Here is a 7,099-nt window from a genome sequence, read left to right on the forward strand (position 1 = left end):
CATTCATCAGGACGGGTCTCGCGTGAGACCTGGTCTCATAGAATTCTTTTCCGCATACGCTGGCCAAGTCCACCATCTTCGGCGGGCGTGTCCCTCCGCCTCCACACCCTGTTCCTCCGGTGCCTTGCCTCTTGCTCGTGGCACGGACAACATCTCAGCTGGCGCTTACCCTGTTCGATGGCGACCCGGTCGGATCAGTGATGACATGCTAGTTGTTCGACCCCTTATCGGCGGACTGGGAGACAACGTTGGTCGAGTCGGCAAGCGCGCTTGCGAACCAGCGCACACGGTGTTTGGGATGGGCTAAGAGCATCTCTAGCAGATCCTGGAAAGCTCACATGTAAAAAACAGTATAGATGCTCCCCTAAAACGAATTTACGATATCCCAAGGCATCGAGCAGAACAGATCCCATAAACCCATATTGTAAACGTTTTCTTCTCTTTTTCTCCTCACGCTTCTTCTTCCTCGGGACGCAAGTATGGACGAACTCAAACTCCGACCGCCCAGAACGGTGCCGCTCCGGCCTACCGCCTGATGTGGCCCGCTGCCTGCTCCGGCGATGCCCCGGCAACGCCCTGTCGACGCTCCAGCCTGGCGCGTGCTCCGGCCAACCGCCGGCAAGCTCCTCCGCCTGCTCGCTGCTCGTGCGTGGCGTCACGATCTGATAAAGGCAAAGATGTCCCGTCTTTCGATGAGATGGCGGCTATTGTTTTGGAGAAAGTCGACTTTGACGAACCGACTACGAACGTGTGAGGACGTCGCGCCTTAGCAATCGCTAAACCAACTTCGAGAGGTTATTGACCACGCCGGAGCACGATCAACCTGACCACGAAGGTCTGTTTCCTGCAGGCAAATAAAGAACAAACAAAAAACTAAGATTGCAATCTGGATATTGCGAATATAAGAGGAAAGCTTTATTGATCAAAGGTGGGGTTCTGTGACGTCTTGGTTTGGTCGTTGAACACAAACGAAGTACGCGAAGTTGCAGCTATGACGAACTTTTAATCTAAACAAAACCCAAAGTCTAAACGATGCCCTAAGGGTTGTATATATGGAGAAGAGAGGGGGGAATTTCATGACCCTTGGAGGAGGGGTCCGAAACCAACCCTAACTCTTGTTTTTTCACACATACAGACTCTAAAAACTGCCTATAATTAAGTATTTCGAAATTACATGGGCCTGGCCAAAAAATAAGGTGACACAGCACCTAGAATAGTCTCTGGACAAAATTTATGAAGTGACATCTTGTATATTTCATCCAAGGCTTCATGCACTCATCGCTTCAAAGTCCTGGAATCATCACTTGCAACTTCGTTCTTGTTGCCCTTGCGCATGCCATCATCTCCATGCTTGAACTTGCCCCAAGGTTCATCTTTCTTGTCCAAGCTAGGCCCTTTATTTGTAAGCAAAACAAATGTATCCAATTTAGGCAACATCATATTCTCATAAACATTAGAATCGTTACCAAGAAACGAAAGTACCTGATAATTCAATTGGCGTGCACGAGCTCTAGTAATGAGAGAATTCCTTATTTAACACTAGCTTAAACTTTTATTCCCTATTTAACACTGGAAACATATTTCTTCCCTATCTAACACAACCTTTAAATTTTGTTCTCAATATAACACTTTCATCTCTTTCTTTATGCGAACAATGTTAAATGACACGTGAAATGACAATTCTACCCTCATACATCTATTCAGTTCTTTTATTTATTCTGCTGTCCTATTTAAGGGTGGAATCCATGGTTAGTGTAACAGAATGGTGTCATATTCCTGGAGATCACACATACGCTAACTCCATACCGGATGGATTTCTTAAGCTACCATGCACACAGCACACGCATGTATAAAACAACATGGCCTCCGGCTTGCTTGATTGACGGCTCGACTAGACGAAACATGCACACGACACACGCGAACAATACGAGGACACGCCGAGTTGATTACAAAAGGACTGTATCGTTCCTTTGGATTTATTTTTATTTTTTTTGGACCGTGTCGTGCCTTGAGATTTTTAATTGCTAGTATTTTTGATTGGTGTCACGGTTCAGTGTACCTATATATCAGCTGCCAACACAAGCTAGCCTTTTCAGAATATCAAACTCTATTGTATACGAAATCAATGCATACACATGTATGTGTACAAGACACAGACACAGACGAGTTGGATTTAATTCCAACATCAGTGTTCTTGTGCAAGCGGATTGTGGGCTGGGTGAAGCCAATGAGAATGACTTTGACCTGACTTAGGTCCTTCTAGTGCCAGGGGTAAACTCGTCATTTCACATGTCATTTAACACCATTAGGTCAAAAAATGTACGAAAGTGTTATATTGGGAACAAAACTTAAAATTGGTGTTATATAGCGAAGAAATATTTCTTCGATGTTAAATAGGGAAACAAAATTTAAAACAGTGTCAAATGAGGAATTCTTTCTCTAGTAATTGGTCCAGTATGTATAGCAGCAGGGGCTGTGGGTGTAACAATGGTATTGATGTCCTCATCATTCTCCCCTTCTTGAAATGAAGTCGTCCTCGACGAAAGCTCATCTTCCTCACCCAAATAAGACTTCAAATCTGCAATGTTAAAAGTGGGATTAACCCCAAAATCTACAGGCAGCTCAAGTTTATATGCATTACCATTTATTTTCTCTAACACCTTAAAAGGACCATCATCACGTGGCATTAGCTTTAATTTGTGCAAATTAGGAAATCTATCCTTACGCAAATGTGTTTTCTACCCTTATCTCCAGCAAATTTATATTTAGCATTCATATGCTCAATGTTTTCCTTAGTTAACTCATGCATTTTTAAAATCAATTCAGCACGTTCTTTAGCATCAAAATTAACCTTCTCCGAAGATGGAAGAGGCAAAAATCAATAGGTGCACAAGGTAGGAAACCATACACAATTTCAAAAGGGCACATCTTAGTAGTAAAATGCAATGAATGATTATAAGCAAATTCAATATGAGGCAAACATTCTTCCCATATTTTTTATTATTCTTCAAAACAGCCCTAAGCATAGTAGACAATATTCTATTGACTACTTCAGTTTGTCCATCAGTTTGGGGATGACAGGTAGTACTAAAAAGCAGTTTGATCCCCAACTTAGCCCATAAACATCTCCAAAAGTGGCTAAGAAATTTAGTATCATAATTTGAAACAATAGTATTTGGCACATCATGCAAGCGAATAATTTCACGAAAGAACAAATCAGCAACATTAACGGCATCATCGCTTTTATGACATGGTATAAAGTGTGCCATTTTTGAGAACCTATCCACGACAACAAATATGCTATCCCTCCCCTTCTTTATTTGAGGTAAACCTAAAATAAAGTCCATAGATATATCCTCCTAAGGAACACTAGGTACAGGCAAAGGCATATATAAACCATGAGGATTGAGTCGTGACTTAGCTATTTGACATGTAGTGCAGCGAGCAATAAAACGCTCAACATCTCGTCTCATCTTTGGCCAAAAGATATGTGTAGCAAGTACGTCCTCTGTCTTCTTCACGCCAAAGTGTCCCATTAGTCCTCCTCCACGCGCCTTCTGCAACAACAAAAGACGAACGAAGCTAGCTGGAATGCATAGCTTGTTAGCACAGAACACAAATCCATCATTAACGACGAACTTGTTCCACGTTCTTCCTTCTTTACAATTCTGCATTACATCTTTAAAATCTGCATCATGCACATATTGATCTTTGATGGTCTCCAAACCAAATATTTTGAAGTCAAGTTGTGAAAGCATAGTATAGCGATGAAACAATGCATCAACAATAACATTTTATTTACCTTTCTTGTGTTTAATAACATAAGGGAAAGTCTCAGTTAATTCAACTTATTTAGCATGTCTATGATTCTGTTTAGCTTGACTTTTAATATGTTTCAAAGATTCATGATCAGAATGTATAACAAATTCTTTAGGCCATAAATAATGTTGCCATGTCTCTAAAGTCCGAACAAGAGCATATAATTATTTATCATAAGTAGAATAATTAAAAAGAGTAGGCCCACTCAATTTTTCAGAAGAATATGCAGCAGGTTTGCCATCTTGTAATAACACACCTCCTAATCCAATTCCACTAGCATCATATTCAAGCTCAAAAGTCTTATTAAAACCAGGAAGATGGAGTAAAGGAGCGTGTGTCAACTTATCTTTCAATAATGTGAAGGCTTCTTTTTGTGCGGTACCCCAAACAAAAGGCACATCCTTCTTTATAAGCTCGTTGAGAGGTGCAACAATGGTGCTGAAATCTCTCACAAAACGCCTATAGAAACCAGCGAGGCCAAGGAAACTCCTCACTTGTGTGACCGTTTTGGGCTGCGGCCAACTCTCAATAGCTTCAATCTTGGCTTTATCAACTTCAATTCCCTGTGGAGTAATAACATAGCCAAGAAAAGACACTCGGTCGGTGCAAAAGGTGCACTTTCCAAGGTTACCAAACAAACGTGCATCACGTAGAGCAATAAAAACAGCACGTAAATGTTCCAAATGTTCCTCCAAAGATTTATAATAAATAAGTATATCATCAAAATAGACTACCACAAATCGTCCAATGAAAGCACGTAAAACTTCGTTTATTAACCTCATGAAAGTACTAGGTGCATTAGTTAACCCAAAAGGCATGACTAACCACTCATATAAACCAACTTAGTTTTAAATGTAGTTTTCCATTCACCTCCCAATTTCATACGAATTTGATGGTATCCACTACGCAAATCAACTTTGGAGAATATTGTAGAGCCACTCAATTTGTCAAGCATATCATCTAGCCTAGGAATAGGATGACAATAAAGAATAGTAATATTATTAATGCCTCTACAATCAACACACATACACGAAGTACCATCCTTTTTCGGCACTAGAATAATAGGAACAACACAAGGACTAAGGGATTCGCGAGTATAACCTTTGTCGAGCAGCTCCTGGACTTGACGCATAATCTCCTTCGTCTCCTCTGGATTGGTACGGTATGGTGCACGGTTGGGTAGCGAAGCACCGGGAATTAAATCAATCTGATGCTCAATCCCTCGAATAGGTGGTAATCCCAGTGGCACGTCTTGTGGAAAGACGTCAGCGAACTCCCGCAAAATGTTAGTAACAACAAGAGGCAAAGAGGAAGGCATGTCCTCGAATGAAAATAATGCCTCTTTGCACACAAAAGCATAGCAAACAGATTTGCTGAAATCTAGATCATCAATATCAGATTTGGTGGCAAGTAAACATGCACTTTTCAATTTAATTTCAGAAGCAACATTAGATGGTTTATTATTAGGCTTCATGTGTTGCTCAAACTCTTTTGCCACAATCTGATTTTCACTCTTATTTTGCTCCTGTTTTGCTTTATTAGCTCTATTAATATCATCTTTCAAAATGGAATCAGGAGTCATAGGAAGCAAAGTAATATTTTTGTCCTTATGAACAAGAGTATACTGATTGTTTCTATCATGGTGTACAGAATTTTTATCAAATTTCCATGGTCTATCAAGTAATAAGGAACATGCTTGCATAGGTACCACATCACAATCAACATAATCAGCATATGTAGAGATACTAAAATGCACACGACCAGTACGTGTTACCTTAACCTTGCCGCTATTGTTGAACCATTGGATGTAGTAAGGATATGGATGTGGCCTTGTGGTGAGAGATAGATTCTCCACCATCTCCATGCTAGCCAAGTTATTGCAGCTCCCTCCATCTATGATGACGCAAACAGAACGTTCCTTCACAACTCCCTTTGTATGGAACAAATTATGTCTCTGATTTTTCTCAGCTTGTATAACCTGCACACTCAAAACACATTGAACAACTAAACATTCATGCCTGTCAGCATCTTCAGCAGCCATGTATTGCGTCTCATGATCAGAATCATCTCCACCGTGTTCTTTATGTGTAATAAGAGTCAAAGTCTCCTCATCATAGTCACTAGCGGACTCATACCCACTGTCGGTGTCAAAACCGGCGGATCTCGGGTAGGGGGTCTCGAACTGTGTGTCAAGGCCGGATGGTAACAGGAGACAAGGGACACGATGTTTTTTACCCAGGTTCGGGCCCTCTTGATGGAGGTAATACCCTACTCCTGCTTGATTAATATTGATGATATGGGTAGTACAAGAGTAGATCTACCACGAGATCAAGGAGGCTAAACCCTAGAAGCTAGCCTATGGTATGATTATTGTATATGGAGTTGATTGCCTATGGACTACAACCCTCCAGTTTATATAGACACCGGATAGGGTTAGGGTTACATAAAGTCGGTTACAATGGTAGGAGATCTTGAATATCCGCATCGCCAAGCTTGCCTTCCACGCCAAGGAAAGTCCCATCCGGACACGGGACGAAGTCTTCAATCTTGTATCTTCATAGTCCAGGAGTCCGGCTGAAGGTATAGTCCGGCTACCCGAACACCCCCTAATCCAGGACTCCCTCAGTAGCCCCTGAACCAGGCTTCAATGACGACGAGTCCGGCACGAAACTTGTCTTCGGCATTGCAAGGCGGGTTCCTCCTCCAAGTCCTTCATAGAAGATTGTAAACACCAAGAGTAGTGTCCGGTTCTGCAAAATAAGTTTCCACATATTGCCATAGAGAGAATAATATTAACACAAATCAAATCTGCTGACGTATTCCGCAGTGCGTCATCACACTACGGCCGAGTTCTTTACTCGAATCGTTTTTACTTTTCCACGTCAGCATGTTTTGCGAGGCGGTTTCCTTGGCACGTCTTGTCGAAGCAGAGATCGTGTGCCCCCCTTTTGCGGGATTCTCATCAATACGGACGTGGGTAACCCAATCGTGCCCGTTAGCATGTTTTCTCGATTAAAGGCGAGTCCCAAACGGTTACGGGGAGGGCTCCTGATATTCAACCTCTTATAAAGAGACCAGGGCCTTACTCTTTTTGCCAATCTCAAACGAGTTCGCCCGTCGCCTCGAGTTCCAACACCCTAGGCCCCAGATTCCAGGCGCTTCGGACCTTCGACAATGTCCGGTTCCGACCTTCAAGGCCGATGGATGCCCTCCTCCATCACGGAGGAGGACGTGCTAAAGTTGAGAGAGGCTAAGTTCTTGACCGCCGAAATTCCACATA

The sequence above is a fragment of the Triticum dicoccoides genome, chromosome 4A (genome assembly GCF_002162155.2).
Source record: "Triticum dicoccoides isolate Atlit2015 ecotype Zavitan chromosome 4A, WEW_v2.0, whole genome shotgun sequence".
In the NCBI taxonomy this organism is placed as follows: domain Eukaryota; kingdom Viridiplantae; phylum Streptophyta; class Magnoliopsida; order Poales; family Poaceae; genus Triticum; species Triticum dicoccoides.